Source organism: Lutra lutra, chromosome 13 (assembly GCF_902655055.1).
Source record: "Lutra lutra chromosome 13, mLutLut1.2, whole genome shotgun sequence".
Lineage (NCBI taxonomy): Eukaryota > Metazoa > Chordata > Mammalia > Carnivora > Mustelidae > Lutra > Lutra lutra.
Genome location: NC_062290.1, coordinates 36,751,836 through 36,771,125, shown reverse-complemented (window position 1 = coordinate 36,771,125; position 19,290 = coordinate 36,751,836).

The following is a 19,290-nucleotide window of genomic DNA, read 5'->3' as shown; positions in this document are numbered from 1 at the left end:
AAGATCTCGGTTTTCTTGGAGTTTTTTCTCTGACATCTTCTTTTTTCCTAAAAAAAAAAAAATAACTTTACAAATGTTTCATGTGCCCTCTCTTTGTCTGCTTACTCTTTTATTTTTCATCTCTCCTCTTTTCCTTTTATCTTTTCATATCAGCCCTAGATACTAGCTAGCTCTGAGTCCTTGAGGAAAGGCATAGAAACAAATGAATAAAGTAAAAAGCTGCAACAATTTTTTTTTGCCCATATTAGCTCTCTATTTTTAAAATAATTCCTAATGCTGATTTAGTAATTTTATCTTAAACACTACATAGAAGCATATATTTTAAAAACATTAAGAGTTTTCAAGGTTACTCACCATTTTGAGCAGAGATAGCAATCCTCCTTTCTTTTTTCACTTAAATATTTCAGGTGCACAAAGGATTTAAGTATGAATTGATCATTATTCTAGTTCAGGAACCATTGTCATCATCTGTCCATGAGGATGATTCTTGTTATTCTTATTGTTTGGGTATTTCCCCCCTTTCTGCATTCCTTTATTCTTCCCTTATTCTCAACTTCAGTCCTTATAGGTACTACTCGATGTATCTGATATATTTCCTCTCTGTTGAGGGATGATAAAATGTATATCATTCTAAAAATAAATCGATGGGGGTGCCTGGGTGGCTCAGTCAGTTAAGCATCTGCCTTCAGCTCAATTCATGATCCCAGGGTTCTGGGATCCAGCCTTATATCATGCTCCCTGCTCAGCGGCGAGTCTGCTACTTCCTCTCCCTCTTCTTCTGTGGCTCACTCTCTCTCTCTTAGTCTCAAATAAATAAATAAATTCTTTAAAATAAATAAATAAATTGATGGTCACAGACTGAGAACTTACCGTGTACTAGGATCTAACCTGAGAAGTTATCATAGTTAAAACCCATAACAGCCCTAACAGGCAAGTATTATTTTTATTATTATTCTTAGAATAACCGTTATTCTTTCCATTTTTCATTTTTGAGAATGAACACCAAGAGATTAAGACACCAGTATATTAAGAAGCTTGACCAAGCTCAAAAGCTATTATATGGAAAATATAGTAGATGAACCCAAGGGCCTTGGTTGAGAGACTGTGTTTTTAACCAATTCTGTTGTATTATCTAGGTGCTCTTTTCATATTTTACAGTGTAATAGCACCAGGAATGGAATTGCTGGGTAATTTACATATATACTTTCCTGAAGTAATGCCATATTGTTTCTAGGATGGCCGCACCAATTTATAGTCCCATTTATACTACATGAGTCCTCACTACATCCATATTCAGAATTTAATATTTTTCTACAGATACCATATATTCACTGGTATAAATGGTACTTTACATTTTCTGGTTGCTAATTGCTCATATGAAGAATGATAATACAGTAAGCAACCTCCTTTATTTAGGTGGATGCCCTCCTTTAACATCTCGTATAACAAATAAGTGGATATCTTCATTGTCTATATAAATAACCATATAAATTTATAATTGTTGCCATTTTATCTCTTAGTTCCCAAATTATATGATTTGTTTTCCCCTTGACTTATATGCATTATCTAGAACCTCCAGTTCTATGCTAAACAATAGTGATGATAGAGGCAATCTCTATGTTGTTTACCTTATAAAGACTATGTCAAAGTTTTTCCATCAAATGTGGTATTTGCTTAGCTTTTTAGTAGTAACCATATTTATCAAGTTATAGAAATTTAATTCTAGCCCAGTTTTCTAATTTTCTTCTTAAATCATGAATATAGCTCAACTTAATAAACTTTTCTGCACAAATGATGATCATGTGGTTTGTATCTTTTGATTCATAAATGCAAATATTTACACATATAGATAATCTAAAGTTGAGTTATCCTTGCATTTCTGGGTTAAAACTTACATTACTGTAATGTAATTATTAAAATACATTGCTGTATTCAGTGCGCCTCTCTTTCGTTTAGAATTTCAACATCTCAGTTCATAAATGAAATTGCTATATAATTTATTTCTCTCTTTACCTAGCTCTGGTGTCAATTTTATAATATTGTCATGTAAGAAATTATTGGTTATTTTTTCTCTTTTAAACTTCTGGAACAATTTCAAGTATTATTTTAGAGTTTGTTGATATTTATCAGTAATATCACCCATCCAATATATACATCATCCTTGTGTCTTAGGTTTGTTTTTTGCCTTAGTTTTCTCTTTATCTGAAGTAAAATTTATACCAAATATATTCTGTTTGATTAAGATATTTATTTGTTTTTATTTTCAAATATTCTAAATCACTTTTTAACCTAAATGTGTATATTATAGACAATGTATTGGTAAATCATGATCTGGTTTTTAAAGTTAATTGGAAAGTATCTTCTGATTAGTGAATTTAGTCTATTAATATTTATTTGAATTACTATTATATATTGTTTCTGATACCCTATATTTTCTATATTTGCCATACTTTTTCTTTTCTTTTTACTATTTTACTTTTAATTAGATACCCTAAACTGTCAAATTTATTTTTGCTGGCTTGAACTAAAATGTATGCCTATTTTTCCAATCACTGCCTAAATATTTTCTAGTCTTCTCTGTAGTGTATTTTCTAGTCTAAATACTTTCTAGTCTTCTCTGTATTACTTCTCTAGTAATATTTTCTAGTCTTCTCTGTTCACTGCTGAAGAGTGTAGACTCCTGGGACTTCTTGGGTTGAATCCTAACCCTGTGATTTTGAGCGCATTAATCAACTCATGGCTTCTTCTGGTTTCTCATTTTTAAACAAAGAATAATAATAATAAGAGAAACTATTTCATTCTATTTAGTGAAGATTAAGTAAATTAATAAAGTAATAAAGCATTTTGAAAAGTCTTACGTCCAATAAACCCACAATACGTGTGTTATTATTATCATATCTAAACAAAGTAAGAATCTTCATATGTTCTTATTTCTCTGTTAAAGTCTCTTCCCTAAAATTCTCCTTTCCCCGTGTAATATATGTCTACCATGTTGGTATACTGAGATCTTTGTTTTGGATTTTAGGGATATACTTTAATGCTGGTCTTGCTCATTTGTACAATAGCAAACTTACTAACACTTTTACTCACCTATTTCCCATATCTCATTGCTGTATCTTGGATTTATTGTCCTTGATGCTGGCAATGTTCTTTAGCAGTCATATCAAAAGGATCTCTCTGTGTACTTGTCTAAGACTTTTAATGTTTTGGCCTCAAATTTAGTTGTTTTTCAGCTAAAAATAACATTTCCAACTCACAGTTCTTTTCCATCAACACTGTGAATCTTTTACTGTCTTCTTGTGTCCATAGCTATTGTCATTATAGATATTGGCTAATTCTTGCCATTTTTAAAATGATCTCCTTTTACTTGTAAAAAACAATTACAATTAAAAATTTGGTCAGATATTTCAAAATTTAACCATAATTGACCCAAGGATGGATTTTGTTTAAAGTCTCTTTTATTATTTGATAGTCCACAAATGATTTCCATCATGTTTATACATTTGTTTAACTCTCAAAAATTCTTATTCCTTAATTTTGTATTTCTCTACCTTTATTCGTTTTCTTTTTGAAACTCAAAAGATGCAGTTATGTATGTTTGTACCTCTCTCATCCATATATCTTAGTGGTTCCCTACTGGGTCATTTTGCTCTCCAGGGAACATTTGGAAATACCTGAAAATGTTTGGCTGTTGCAAATTGAGTACAGCTGGCATCTTAGTAGGTGGATATCCGGGATGTTGCTCAGCATCCTGTCATGCACAAGAAAGCTCCTTAAAAGAACAAAAACAAAAATTATCTAGTCCAAGTATAGCATCAACGTTGAGAAATCCTGATCTATCTTTCCTCTTCATTAATTGTTCCTATCTTTTAATCTCACTCTGAGGTCCACAATTTGATCTTCCAGCATAATAGTTTATTTTTATACTAACTACATTCTGCTACCCTATCTATCTCTTGAAATCTGTATTTTATCAATGGCATTTTTCATATCCAGTTTTCTCTTTTATCTCTCTTAAGGCATTCATTGTGCCTTTAAAAATTGTCATAATTTTGGCTCTTCTAGTATCCATTTTTCTTTCTGTTTTTATTTTTTATTTAATCAAAGTGCTCATACACCTCAGATACTTCGTATTTGTTTCCTGTGATTCCATTGTTTATTTCCTTTAGAATATTGGATGCCCGGCCTACTAGTATGTGGGTGGGGAAGTAGGGAGAGGGACAAAATCTAGGCCCCTCATTTTCCTTCTTCCAAGTGAGTGTGAGGACTTGGGATTACTCTATCCTTCCTTTATTGACATAATCCTTCTTTGTGCCCCACCCTACTCCAAGTGTTTCTTATACTTTGGAAACGCTGTATTTCATTGCCAGACATTCATCTAGTAGCCAGACTGTCTTTGCTATAATTACTCACTAATAGAGTCAAGGAAGAAATACAGGAAGTACAGGAGAGAACGTTAGGGTTTGGATAGCCCATGATGGCCATAGGATGAGAAATGATCCACTAAGAGAGGGAAGAAAAAGATCACTAGAAATTGGAAAGTAGAAAGCTCTCCTCCAGTACAGGTCATGCTCTCCACCTAGCACTGGCCCTTTCTCATTTTGATTTGTAATTTGCCATACCTGGTAACTCAGATATGAGGGAATAATTTTGTAAGCATGAAAGGATCTGAAGAGTAGATGAGAACTCCTTTCAAAATGTTCAACAAAGAGGTCTCCTGGCCTGAAATTTATAGTAGAGACAGCATGTCAATTTAAACCTACATACAACAGGCAGAGCTAATGGAAGGAAATGACCATGCTTACCAAGGTCACACTGTAATTTTTTAAAAGTTAGCAATTATTAAGCCTGTTAATTCTGACCCTGAGAATATGTGTCCAGTTCAGTCACACAATTCCATTCCTGCTGACATTAGCCTAATTTAGGCTACTATGATACTTCACCTGAAATGTGATAGAGCCTCCTAATTCATATCTTTTTTTTTTTCCCTTTGATCTTGCTATCCTGTCTACTTTTCCATTTTTTTTCTACACAGCCACCAGTTAAAGCTTTCTAACTGGCCAGTTTCCTCATATCACTTTCTTTGTAAAACCATTTAGTAGCCCTTTCTGTACTAAAGTACAAATTATTCCAGCATGCAATGCCACTTGTTATATAGCCACTTAGTCTTTTGCCTTTCCTTCCTCTCCTTGCTATCTTCACCTTTGCCAGTCCAGATTTATTAGGCTTCTTTATTTTAACATTCTCTCTCTTTCTTCCCTGAACTTTCATATTTATATTCTCTTCCTTGAACAACTCACACCCATTCACCTCCCCTAGTGATTTCTTGCTCATCCTTCAAATCTTAGTTTGAATGCAAAAAGCACTCTATGATGAAACCTAGTATCTTGCCCCCTTTATATTATTCCTCACAGTGTGGAGCTGCTTTCTATTTCCATGTATTTTTCTCTATCCCCTTTTAGAGTATAAGATTTGTGAAGGTATGGACTCAACCTTACTCTATTCCAAACACCTAACACAGGGGCCACAACATGGTTAAGTATATGAATGAGTAGAAACAGGAAACAAACAAGAAAACTGTGTGGAAAGAGCTCTCATCCCATAAACATACTGTGCTTGTCTGTCGTTATAACGTGCTTCAGTGAATAAATAAGAAAAAAGTGATCCTAAGCAATTTTTGTAAAAAAACTAGACATTAAATATTTATTTTATATCAATAGCACATTTTATTAGCTTTTCTACTCACAGCTTACTTCTTTTTTTGAATACAGCACTTATATGGTTTTCTCAAGTAGAGTTTGTCTTTTGAAGAGATGATGGCATGGCTCATAAATGGTGAGGTTCTCTGGAGGCTATTCCTAAAGTAGCTTGCTTCCTAAGCCCCTGTCACCACACAGAGATAATTATTTGTATGATTTATGTGCCTGCGAAGAACGTTTGCTCAAAATAACCTTTTCCAATTACTTTTATTATGTAACTGTCACAATATCTTGAGATGTGGGATCTTTCTCTGCCTCCATGGATCCTCCTTTGGTTTATTTATAGGTCTGAGAATTGATTTTATTTTTCATATATAGGTTAAAGTGTTGCCTTTTTTCTTCTCTTGGTTCTGAAGTATTTTATGGGTAATCTGAGTGATTTGAGTTTTTGAAGTTTGGATGCCTAAGCTTTTCAGTTTCCTAAATACCTAGGCTGTTACATTCTTAAAATATAGCTTAGATGTTGGTTCACAAAATTATCAATAGGAAAAAAAAACCCTCATTAAAATCTCTTAACCTCATATTGAAAAAATTATATAAAAATAACTGAAGAGGGCGCCTGGGTGGCTCAGTGGGTTAAGCCGCTGCCTTCGGCTCAGGTCATGATCTCAGGGTCCTGGGATCAAGTCCCGCATCGGGCTCTCTGCTCAGCAAGAAGCCTGCTTCCCTCTCTCTCTCTCTCTGCCTGCCTCTCCGTCTGCTTGTGATCTCTCTCTGTCAAATAAATAAATAAAATCTTTAAAAAAAAAATAACTGAAGAAACAAATGGTGTTTAAAAGATTGTATTTACATGTAATATTTAAAGATTAATACAAAGTATTTTGCTATCTTGAGTAAGAAATATTTAAAGTAAGACAATTCCTTGTTCCTCAAAGGAAAAATTTTGCTTTTATGATCATTTTCTAGCAAATAAAAGAAAATGTCCCTAGCAAATATTGTTTACAATACATTGTATTTTGAAGGATTAGTTGGAACAATTAACAAGCCATCTGCAGTTTAGTTCAATGTATATTTTTACTCAGTTTGCAGCCAAAAGAATAAAAAGACATGGCAAAATGCTATTAAAAATAATCTCTCTTTATGTTTTACATTACCTATGCTGATCTCTCTTTAAACTTCATTGTTAGTTCTTTTCTTCTTCTAATTCCAAACGAAGTTGTGTGACTGTGTAGAGTATAACATTATTGATGACAACCACTTTTTAACAAGGTCATATATCATCAAACATTGTCCCATACTTTAACTAATTTAACTGTTTATTTTAAAGGAAAGTTTTGCAATCATATGAATTAAATTGATAAAAAGTAGACTAAAATAAAAAATATGGGATTTGTATCTTAGTGTGACATAACTGTCTTAATGAATCTATGACCTGGATGTGAAGTATAACAAGGTGTTTCATTAGATTCAACGGTGAGAAAACAATGTTAAAAACCCAATATACAACATACTGCCTATAGTTAGTAATACTGTTTCATATACTTAAAAATTAGCTAACATGGTAGAGCTTATATTGTGGTCTTTTTTTTTTTAATTTTATTTATTTGACAGAGAGAGACACAGCAAGAGAGGGAACACAAGCAGGGGGGATGGAAGAGGGGAAAGCAGGCTTCCCACTGAACAGAGAGCCCAATGGCGATGGTGGGGCTTGATCCCAGGACGCTGGGGTCATGAACTGAGTCTAAGGCAGAGGCTTAAGGACTGAGACACCCGGGAGCCCCTTATGATGTGGTCTTATCACAAATTATTGTTGTCATCATTGTAAAGAAAGAGGAGGGGAAGAAACTTTTGGAGTTGATACACATGTTTATGACATATGTTGTGGTATTTGTTTCACAAAAGCCATTTATCTCCAAACTCATTAAATTGTATGCATTAAATATGCACAGCGTTTGTATGTAAGTCAACCTCAATAAACTGGTTTTAAGAAAAAGATTAGGTCATCACTATCTACAATTAGATACCTATTATAGAAAATGATTTGCTATTCTAAATCATTATATCTTAAGGTAACTACTTGACAACAGGTTATCTGTATTTCATTTTTTCTTTCTTTTTTAAATTTAGATAATTCATCCCTTTTTTCTCTGGAGTGATATGGACTTAAATATGGTGAAAATTACCATTGATTGAGAACCATAGGTAGTCCAGAGGCTTTTTTCAACATGATTTCTAAATCTTACATTTTCCTTCTGATAATAGTTGTACATAGTTCTACGGAGAAAGGAACTGAAGTTTTCATGAGTTTAAGGGAGCATAAAAGCTTAACATAGCTAATATGGAGCAGTGGTCTGGCGTGGACATTTTGATAATTGTTGAAATGATCCAGCTCCTTCCATCCGGTGGTTATTAACTTCATTAACTCTCTGAAACTGAGAGATAAAAATCAAGGATTTTTTGTCAAGAAAAGAAAAGTTATCCCTTATCGCTAACTTAAAGGAATCTAATCTTCACTACTGACTAGTTGTTTTAAGAAATATATTCAGGGGGCACCTGGGTGGCTCAGTGGGTTAAGCCTTTGCCTTTGGCTCAGCTCATGATCCCAGGGTCCTTGGGATGGAGCCCCATGTCAGGCTCTCTGCTCAGCAGGGAGCCTGCTTTCCCCTCTCTCTCGCTCTCTCTCTCTCTCTGCCTGCCTCTCTGCCTACTTGTGATCTCTCTCTCTGTCAAATACATAAAATCTTAAAAAAAAAAAGAAATATATTCAGTAATATTAAAGATAAGTAATCTCAAGTTTTCCTGAGTAGTAATTTTTTTTTTTTTTTTTAGTCAGCCTCAGGCTCGTGTTAGCCTTCCGGGTCGGCTTGGAGAGAGGGTACATGTCGGTGGCCAGGGGAGTCTGGGGTAGGGGCAGGGGGAGGAGGGCAGGCTGTCGGGACACGGGGACAACTGCTCGAGGGCAGCACATGGTGGGCATGGGTGGTTTGGCTTCTGGTAGTGTATCTCTGCGGGGCTAACCCACGTGCCTTGTGACCACCATCCGCAGGTTGCGTGCCGTCCTCGCAACTGCCCCTGGCTCTCCCTCTGCACCCCAGGAGCCTACGGGGCCCCCTTGGTCCCGGGCTCATCCGCTGAGCCGGCGTGGCCGGGGGGCCTGGGCTAGCAGCTTAGTGATGGAGAGAGGGTGAAGAGGACGAGAGGCCTCACACACGGGCACCCACACAGCCTTCTAACGTGCCAAGCATGCCAAGTGCCACAGCGTGACACGCGTCAGAGAGCAGCATTCCAAGGAGGGAGACCAAGCCCACAGGTGCAGACAAGCCCTTTCTGGAACAGGGGCATGGGAGGGTAGGCTGGTCCAAGGAGACCTGCTGAGGCAGGCAGGGTTGGCCTATGTGGGGGAAGGGCCTTCTCTGTGGGAAGGGGACTGGAGAAAAGACAGTCCAGGTGTCTCCTCGGCAAATGATCCCACAGCCTGCTTTTCCAGGGAGGACATACAGGCAGAGGGAGCCTATGGGCAGGAGGGGCGGGGGCAGGGGTGACAGCCGTGGCACTGTCCCACCCCCCAAAGAGAAGAAGGTGGCTAAAGCTCGTCCCGACTAGTGGGAGGCCTGGGAGCAAACACGGGGCATTTCCATGGAGACACAGCAGCACAGGACCCAATGGGGACTGGAGATGGGAGGGGCGGCCAGTGCCTCTTGTGGACCGGGGAGATAGGAGGTGACCTGCCGTTTGGGGAGCCGAACCACAGACCAGCTCACAGGGCGAAGAGGGTGTCCTCTGACCATTCTGGTTCTTCCGGCCAGAGGGGTTTGAGGCTGGGGCTGGGGCCTCCCCTGGGGGCGAGGGGAGGCTGGGGACCATTTCAGAAGCTTTCGCTCTTTCTTCCAGGAACTTGTCGAATTCATTTTTGCTGATCTAAATGATTTTACTGATGATCACTAAGCATTCCTATATTTTAGAAAAGCTATTACACTCTTTAAATCCTGAATTAAAAGAGTAAAATAAGTTTAATATGAAAGTTTAGAGGTAAATATACTATTGCATTACTTATTTTATTTTTGGCTTTTGATAATTATGTCCTGTTTGTGATTTCTCTGTCAACATTATTTAAAATTATCATGGGTATCTGTGTGTATGTGCACTTGTTTATTAGTTGCTTACACTTCATTTTGGAAATAAGTATAATTAAAATTATAAAAGAATTCACCTAATTCTCTAAATTCTAAGTCTTTGAAAAGAAAGCTTGAAGGAAAAAATTATATTTTGCTGATGTATTATAACTAAAAGTGCATAACTTTTCACAAGTCAAATTTTTTACCTCACCTCTGACACATCAGGAAAACTATCTTAATTTAGTAAATGATGCCAAAAAAAGCAAGTTATTGCTAAGGCATATAGTTCTAAATAGAGTATTTAATTTTGTATGCATACACATATGGCTGGGAGTTATTTTTGTTACTGTTTGGAAAGAACGCTCCCCAAAATTGAGTACAGTAAGTGCTATCAACACTATTATAAGTATCAAGCTGAACACTGACAATCTTAAATTTAACAGTCACAGTTTAACTGCTCATGTGAGACCACAAATCTCAGGACATATCATTATTTGTAGTTATCCTGAGACTCACCTTTCAATCTAGTGCTCTGTGAGAGTGTTAGGCACCAGCCAGGCATTTACCTAAAGAATGAGGAGAGAAAGCTATATGGCACAAGTGCTCTGTGAGTATTGTTTCCTGTGTATCCTTAGGTGTGAGATATCCTTCTTTGAAATACTAAAATCTTCTTTATGTGTGAAAAAACACCATGGGGGAAAAATTAAGGCCATTTTTTTTTTCATTTGGGAATGTTAAGATAATGGAAAACATTCTTACAGAAATGACAATCTTTGTAAACTTAAGAATGTGTGGGTGCCCCTGGGTGGCCCAGTCAGTAGTGTCTGACTCTTGAACTCAGTGAGCATGAAAAAAAAAAAAAAATGTGTGAAAATTTGGAGATGTTATTCCTTTGGGAAATGAATGACTAGTTTTGATAAGATCATAAAAGTATATGATAACTTGTGTGGGATGTCTGATCCTATGTCTTACTAATTATGATAGACTAACTAGGCAAGTCATTTAAACTTTCCTTAACTTGGTTCCTTGCTCTTTAGTTTAAAAAAAAAAAAAGAAAAAGAAAAAAGTCTTGACTGCTTTACAAGTGTCTTGTAACTTTAATTTTCATAATTTTTGTAATATTTTAATTTTTTTCTAATTTCTTTTCTAAGACTCTCAAAGGTCCTATTCCTAACAAGATTAAAAAAAAGAGAGAGAGAATATGCTAAAGAGCAAGATCCCACATGTCGCATTAAATTCCCCCAACACAAATGGATCTAATCATAATAAAATGTTAATATAAAACTGCCATCTGGAATCATGCTCATCCTATAACATTCCAAACATAGATGGAAAATGGCCATACTCCATTCTGTAATGTAAATTACTTGTCAGGTAATAAATACTTATCAATGAATGACTTCACATTCACAAGGGGAAAAGGAGACTCTAGCAATATTTATGTGACGGTGGAAACTTGACTCTTACCCTGTTTGTTTCATTTAAATAACATTTTTACTTATAAACATGCACCAATATCTTCTCCCTAAGATATAACAGGCCCTTGCCAGCTGATAAGGTTTGTCTTTGATCCTATATAAATTTTAATTTATTTCTTTTCACCTATTCACTAGAACTCAACATTAAATGTCAATTGACCCAGCTTTCAGCACCAGCCTATCACTGGAGTTAATCATGAGGTGGTAGAATGCAGTTGCATCTCCATAATAAATACTTTCTTGGAAAAGGTCCTAACATCTGCAACACCCATTTTTAAATTCCTATCCCCCAACTCAGTTAAGCATTAAATGGGACTGCAGGAGAGAGTCAGCTATGAATAGACTAAACCAGTCCCATCAAAAGTGACCAGAACTAGAATTGCAAGTCTCACCAAGTCATGATTTGTTCACTCAGAATTATGGATGGTGTTACAAGTGATTCAAATAACAAGGTCACTTTCAAATAACCCAATGAGTAAGATTTCAACTGCTCATTTGTACATTTATAAATTTATATGATTAATAATATAATAGTAATATTTTAATTTAATAGTCTTTAATAAGATTAAAACATTGTCTTATTCTTCGAGCATCTCTGTGAACTAAGTGGTAATAAAAAGAGATTGTGACTTACACTTGAACTTAGATTTTAAGTATTGACATTGTACCAATACCAATGATAATTTATACCAGTACTCATAATAATAAAAAAAAAATCTACCAGTAGAACCAAGTAATTTTTTCATTACTTCCAACTTTATAGACTTTGACTCCTTAAGAGGAACACCATATAGGTATTTGGTGTGCAAGATAAAAATACTCTTATCACTCCATTGTTGAAATAATTTACCAAGCAATCTTTGGAATTTGAAATAAATTTGTCTAAGACCAGAGTGATATGATTTGTCCCTTGAAATACTGTCTAAGAAAAATATAACACCATGTCTTCTCACACCTAAATAAATGACTCCTCCTGCCCTTTCCATTATCTGGTGTTCCTGGTTTGGAAAAATATCTTGATGGTTAAATTGCATGTTTAAGAAGCAGGATAGTATAAAACAAAACAAACAAAAAACAAACAAACAAACAAACAAACAAAAAAGAAGCAGGGTAGTGCAATTCTTAGGTACAGTTAAAACTCCCTATATACTTAATCACTTCTATAATAAAAGACTTTACATCATTGTTCCTTATGGCATTTGACTCTGTAATTATTCAACAAATATTTATTAATTACTTACTATGTAGTAGGCACTAGGTACTAGAGTGAAATTTAGAGAGTGAACTTGATGATAATTGCATAGGATGTGGGAAAATATTCTTGAATTTGTGTCCACTCATAGTATTTTTGAAGTTACTGTTATAAATATTTTAACATCCACAATTTCTATTATTGTGATGATATACTATTGATAAAAGAAAGGAAACTTACAAATAATAAGGGGCTTAAAGTAGTAATATTTGTATTTGGAATAATGAATGTGTGACTCTAGCTATGCTGCTAGAAATTATGATTTCCACAATTTCTAAATTCTAATTTAGAATTTCTAATTCTCTCAGAAAATAATTTAGTTGTAGGTAAGGGTCTTTCAAAGCATCTAAATAATTTTCACAATAAAATATGTCCATTTGAAGACATCTCACTACTTGCTTTTAATAACCACTTTAACAAAAAAAGGTTGTGCCAAAGGATCACTGAGAAAATAAATATATTTTATATAATATATAAATATAGTATATAATTATATATATTATAATCACTGATAAAATATATATATTTATATATAGCATATAAATATAATATATATAATTTATAAATGTATATATATATGTATTTCCCCCCCCCTTCAGTGATCCTTGCAATATAAGCTGAGGATCTGATTCAGGGAGCCATCACTGCCACTGCAGTGAGGATTTGTGACCACTTCTGCCCGCTTAAAATAAATGCATTAGTACATTTGACGTTTCAAGTTTTCCTTATTATTCTTTGGAATTCTCAGGACATGAACCTTTCATCTGAGGTCTATCTCACATTAGAATGTCAAGTTTGAAAAATATCTTACTTGCATGTTGTGATACAAGGGTATCATACTGATAACATTTTCTCTGATCTTTTGACTTATGTTTTTCTTTATTTATTTGACCTTATATATGATAGCTGCTCTGAAATTTTTGTCAGCTATATGCACTATCTGGATATATTTGGAACAATTTTCCATTTTGTGTCTTGAGTATGGGTCATATTTTGTTATTTTCTTTGCAGGCCTGCAAATTTGGGGCTGAAAGTTGGGCATTATAAATAACACATTTTGGAGTTTTCTAGTCTGAATCCTCTCTATGGCACCTTTTCCTGGCAAGGCAGTGGAGTTTTGTTCTGTTATGTCCTGCAACTATAGCCATGAAAGTTGGACAGTACCCCAGGCCAGAAAGCCATAATACATATAAGAATTTCTTCTGGATTGTCTTTGCTTAGGACAGGTTACAGTATCTTTATGTAGTTGAGTTGATTTTACATTTTTTAATCCAGTTCATAATTGTAATGTATGGGAGGCATAAGCACCTCACTCATCGGCCATTATAATAACCCATTATAATAAATGTTCCTACTCTTTCATTTGTATTCATAGGTTTTTCTCTAGTAGGATCAGACATCAATGCATTGATGGCAGTGGAAATATGGAGGTCAACTACCAGTAACTGCTGTTTTAGAATCTTCCCTCCATTTGGAAAGCTATCTATATATTTGAACCAGGCCTGTTCCCACTATTTTTTCTTTTTTCAATAAATTGGTTCCCAGAAGTCACCATTGTTCTTCTGCAATAAACTTCTAACAGGTTGTTTGCCTTCTTCTATTCTATTACAAATAGCAAAATTTAGAGAGAAATAAACCAAGAAGTAAACTGTAGTTACTCAACTCAGCTTTCATATCTACTTTCCCTTAAGCCTATATAAGGGAAGCTTTTTTAGATTTAATTGCCAGACCTGTAGGAGATATATATTTTTTTCTTTTTTTCTAAAAGAGAGCTGAAAATTCCAGTTTATTTTCCTTTTGTCTGATGCTCATAGAAAAAGTTTTAAACTTGTGTAGTTAGTCATTGAATTAGTGAGTGACAGATCTATTTTCTTTTAATAAATACCCTTTTGGCTAAAAACTTTAGATTAGAAAATGAAAGATTAAAACATTTTTCTTTCTTTCTTTTTTAAATATGGGAAGATACACTGCTGCTTTGGTATTTCCAGAGAAAGAGAAACACAAAAGATGCTGTTCTTATGATTTTTCTGTTAGATCTCTATAGAAATTTTAAAAGGCAAATGTTAGGAATAAGAGCCCATGCAGAGGCAAGGTATCATAAAGGACATGGCTTACTCCAGACAGAGAGCAGCTGTGAAAACATCATTTTTGCTGTAGATAATAGTGTAGATCATTACACAGACATTTTAAGCAGTACTGTTATAATGAACATTGGATTTTCTAAAAACAACAAATTAGTAATAAGATCTTTTAATTTTCACGATCCAATAAGTCAACTTCATAATTCAGAAAATAGCTCAATGTAGATTAAATGATCGAATACAAATATAACTGTAAAATACATATTTTGCTACATTATTATGAAAAACTTTAAATTTTTTTAACAGATACAATGTTTACTGTCATATATTTTGTAAAAATATTTTAAAAGATAACCATCTCATATAAACACAAATATTTCTTAAACTTTACAATATTCCACAAATTTTTAAAAATACAGTTTTGAGGAAAAAATGGAATTTTCACCATTACCTCCCCATCATCACTTCTAGGGAGAATGGCCAGCGAAGTGCCATGGAGTCTGCTCATCATGTTCAGACTGGTGCTCAAATCACTATGTACCTTCTACAGGCTCCTTGCAGGGTCATACCCTTTATACATTTTGGTCCCTGGATCACTTATACAGCAGCATTTCTTAAAGCTACATTGGGAGAAGGTGAGTTTGGACTTTATCTTTCCCTGAAACAAAACAATAGCCTCAGAGGTTCTGGAGATAGGCTGAGGAGAAGGGCTAAACAGAACATTCATAAATCAATCTTTTAGAAGCTCAGTACATCCACTTTTAAGTATAGGATATCCCAAGATATATGTATATTACTTTCCTAAAAATTACAATTCACAAAGATGATCCTATTCCCTGGTATCTAAACAGATAACAGAAAATCTTTACCAGATCCCACCTTATAGACAAAATCTCCACTAATGTTATATATCCTTGAATATGTTTTTCTATATCCTTGAATATTCTTTTCCTTCACAAATGAACATATAGGCAACCTGTGAATCCAGTTCAGATAAAAAACTTGTTGCTTTTGGCATGTCAACAGATTCCATCCTTTTTTCAAGTCTTTTGTTTTTATGATTCCTTTGATCATTAGTAACAATAATTAGTAACAATAACAATAATTAATATTTGACCCACCATGTAAGGAAATAAAATGTAATTGCCAAAAATATTCAAAAATTTCAGATTTTATCTTTTAAATAAAGATGATAGCTCTGCCAATGTAGTGGGCAGCAGTAATATAATAGTTCAGGTATCCATTGGTTACTTTCTCTAATAAGGAAATGTACATAGATTCAGGCTGTTTTACAGTTGAGGATTACTTGTGATATATAATAGACCCATAGATTTTTTTAAGCTAAATCAAAGTATCATTGAGTCCTCAAGAAGAATCAATGAAAGGGAATGTATACTTAACTTTACCATTGCAAAGTGTTTCTTTGTTTTTAACTGTTAGCAAGGATGCAGGGGCTCCAAAATCTTCAGCTCTAAATATAACCTTATATTGCCTTGAAACTCAAAAATAGATGAAGCTTAATTCCATTATTAGTATGGAGTAATCTTTAAAGGACTGTCTCTGAGATTCAAATTCACATCAGCCTGCATCCTACTCCACTGCTAGCCATATGTTTCTTATTAAAAAATGTATAATTTTATAAGTCTAAGCATCTATAAAATCCAAGCAGGTAAATACTACACTTCAGGTTTATAGGACTGGTGGACTTCAATGCTTAATAAAAATTCTGAGAGTGAGTAATTTGTTTTAACCAACTAATTTCATTTATATATCAAATGTTTTCAAGTAAAAGGGCTATAACAATAGTCTTGTAGATTTTATGCACATTTGGCAGGTACTGAGCATAACTGATTATTTTAATGCCTTCAAGGTTCAAAAGAAATCAGCATTAAATGGTGAAAATATAACCAAAGAAAAACTATTTCAGAAACAGGTAATATATGGACAAAGCATTTGATATAGTGGAAATGTAGGATGACTTACAGTCTCTTGTTTTATTTCAGTGAAATATGTTAGTATCTTGAGTTCCTTGAAAATGTGTTATTTTTATCTTTTTCTAAGTGCTAGGAAAGAAGAGCAGTTTTGTTTACTCCCAGGTGGCTTAAATTTGATTTGAACTCGCAGCAGAGTTTACGCTGATGAATAGCTTTCCATTGAATATGAATAAATTGAGAAATAGAGATTAGTCAGCCACTTTTTCTTCATAATTTAAATTCCAGAGAAGCATTTAGCAAAAATAGAACACAAAGGGTTGTACAGTTGATGAATTGCACCCGATGACTAGAAGAATTAATAAACCTATTAATGAATTAAACACCAAAGCTCTTTTTTAGAACATCTACAAAAATGATTGTTTTAAGTAAACAAACAAAAAAAGAAGCATGGGTATCAAAAAAGAGCAAGTGTTTTGTTCTGTTAATATGCAGACTGATATGATGTTAGTGACAGATGCAAGATTTACAAACACGTTTTTTTCTGTGTTATTTATTTATTTGTTTGCTTTTTACCTTTTAAGTGGCTTAACTACCAAATATCTTTAATAATTAAGTTGAAAAAACTCAGACATTCTCTTTCTCTGTGTGTAAATATAAATATGCTTAAATGTCTACATTTTACAGAACTCATCCTTTTAAAAAAATTCAGATTTCTACAAATTTATAAGAATGATGTCATATTCAAATAAGGGTACTTATTTAGGATGTTTTAATTTTATTTTAGAAAAAATATTTCCGTAATCATTTCAAACCTTAAAGAAAATCTGTGTCTATAACAAACATCTGAATTTATCTTCTATTTCTTTAAGACATTTAACTATGCTAAGCCTCTATTACCATGACACCAAATTTGAACATGACATATTGTTAACTTGAAAGCACTAACTCTTTTAAAAAATTAATATTTTATGACTTGGCAAATAAATAAGACATTTTATAAGCCACACTTTTATATATAAGAGTAGGAGATGGGTATAAAACAAAACCACCTACTTACTTTCTACACAGAACAAAGTAATTTTCTATATTTGACAGTTTATTTTCCCAGTATTTGGTTCTGTTTTAACATAGAAATCTTACAGGATACTACATTTTGGTGATTTTTTAAAATTGTGGTTTCATGATTGCTAATATGCATGACATCAAGCCCTCACTGAGGCCAACAATTGATTGAAAAGTCTTGAAAATCACTCTTGGCAAATAAAATAGAATCTTTAAGTGTGAAGGGGTTAACTCAATGCTACTTTCAAGCAAATGCAAGACATAATAGCCTAGTCACAGAATGATAATTTTTTGAGCAATGTAAATAAAGCCTCCATAGGTCAAGACTGTGAGCTCTGCCTTTGAGATCCTTGAACTGATTTTCTATTTCTGTAGGTGCCAGTCTCCAAGAATTCCTTTTAGATCAATGGTCTTTGGTATGGCTTCTAGAAGCACATGTAATTCAGACCTTCAAAGATGATGGGATTTTGTCCCTTATTTTCTTATCCCTAGTCAGTTTGGGCCAGTTCAAGTTAAACTATAGATTCAGAAGTCCACATTCATAATTCAGATATAGATTATTATTTTTTTTATAAGATTTTATTTATTTCACAGACAAGTAGGCAGAGAGGCAGGCTGAGACAGAGAGAGGAGGAAGCAGGCTCCCTGCTGAGCAGAGAGCCCGAAGCGGGGCTCTATCCCAGGACCCTGAGATCATGACCTGAGCGGAAGGCAGAGGCTTTAACCCACTGAGCCACCCAGGCGCCCCTCAGATATAGATTATTAAGTATTCTTTCTTGTCCTATGTAACACCCAAGAATTCAATGGAAGGACATTGAATATGATTAACTGATGGCAAATTTAGTACAATTGGGGACAACTAATGTGGAAAACTCACTGGAAGCAATTACTAAGTTTGTTTAAGGAACCTTATAAGTGTATGGTCAAGCTACTTGATTTGTTCAATAAATTGGCAATCATTTCCATTTTAAAAACGTTCAATTTTATGGGCCTCTTGAAGCCATTTAACTTAAGTATTAAAATAGATTTGTAGATTTTATAGAAATGAAAATGAAAAGATGTGACTATAACTATTTTCTGTTCTGTAGTTTATAATCCCTCAAGTCTCATAAATAAAACACTCACTTAAATTTTCTTTATTGAAGTATAATTAGCATACAGTGTTACATTTGTTTCTGGTGTACATTAAAATGATTCAACAATTCTATATATTTCTCAGTGTCCATCAAGATAAATGAACTCTGAATCCCCTTCATCTATTTTACCCATCCTCCCACACCCTACCTCTAGTAAATAAATACCAGTTTATTCTCTGTTTTTAAGAGTCTATATTTTTGTTGTTGTTTGTCTCTTCTTTATTTTTTTTTTTGACTGTTGTTTGTTTGTTTGTTTCTTGAATTCCACATGCGTGTTGACATCATTTGGTATTTCTCTTCTCTGACTTACTTCACTAAGCATTGTACCCAATACATACATCTAAATTTTTGCAAATGGCATGATTTCATACTTTTTTCTTTAAGGCTAGTAGTCTATCGTATGTGTGTATATATGTGTGTGTGTATGTGTGGGTGTGTTTCTCACATCTTCTTTATCCATTAGCCTATGGATAAACACTTGGATTGCTGCCCTATCCTGATTATTGTAAATAATGCTGAAGTAAACCTAGAGG